Genomic DNA, 785 nt, shown 5'->3' on the forward strand with positions numbered 1-785 from the left:
CTCACATTTCCTTTTTTTTTTTTTTTTTTTTGGTCATTTTTAGCCACATGCCTTATATCAGTGCAAGAATGACTGATGAGTGCAAGCATCAGTCCGCTGGGTTATTGACTGTTGTTACTTGTGCCAGGTGCCGCTGTGGGCATTATTGTTTTGCCAGGAACACATGTAGGGCACAATATTGAAATCTACACCATGCCAGTTCAATGAGACAAGGAACCCATGGGGCTCTAACAAATGAATATCAGGATACATTGGAGCTGAAAAAATGCAAAAGAAATGTTTAGGTTTAGTGCTTTGAAGATGACAGGACGATGTATTCCTCACAAAGGCAGTGTCTGGCATTTGGTGGGTACCAAAAGAAAGCATGGGATAAACTCTGTGGTGTTGAAGAAAACGAGGAGTTGATTCATTAAAGATTGCATCGGAGCAAAACCAATGATGAGTACCTCATCTTATAAAATAAGTGGAGGATATAGTATTTCTACTCTCTGTTTACACCTAAGTTTTAGTAGCTAATTGGGAATGTGTCTTTTGTGATTTCATGTGTGTGAAAATTAACCATCAGCGAGACATTCCTGTTGTTTGGCTTTTATGCTGCATTTAATGGGAAAGAGTGGAATACTCTTTGATGCTTCCTGCGGACTCCGTGTCTGCGGAAGGTTTTGCAGTACTGAGCCTCTGCAATGGAGCAGCTCTAATGCTATTAAATTACAGATGATGTAACATAGAGCAAAAACATGAAAAGTGAAAGTAACAAAAACTTGTAAAATACATTTTAATGAGCA

The 785-nt window shown here is 38.7% G+C and overlaps 1 protein-coding gene across 3 annotated transcripts in view; it reads left to right on the forward strand.

The window, feature by feature from the left end:
• tiam2a (TIAM Rac1 associated GEF 2a) overlaps positions 1–785 on the forward strand; it is a 78,057-nt gene that overhangs the window by 32,918 nt on the left and 44,354 nt on the right. The gene's annotated exons all lie outside the window — the stretch shown is intronic.

Source organism: Sinocyclocheilus rhinocerous, unplaced genomic scaffold, assembly GCF_001515625.1.
Source record: "Sinocyclocheilus rhinocerous isolate Xijiao unplaced genomic scaffold, SAMN03320098_v1.1 scaffold2743, whole genome shotgun sequence".
Taxonomy (NCBI): domain Eukaryota; kingdom Metazoa; phylum Chordata; class Actinopteri; order Cypriniformes; family Cyprinidae; genus Sinocyclocheilus; species Sinocyclocheilus rhinocerous.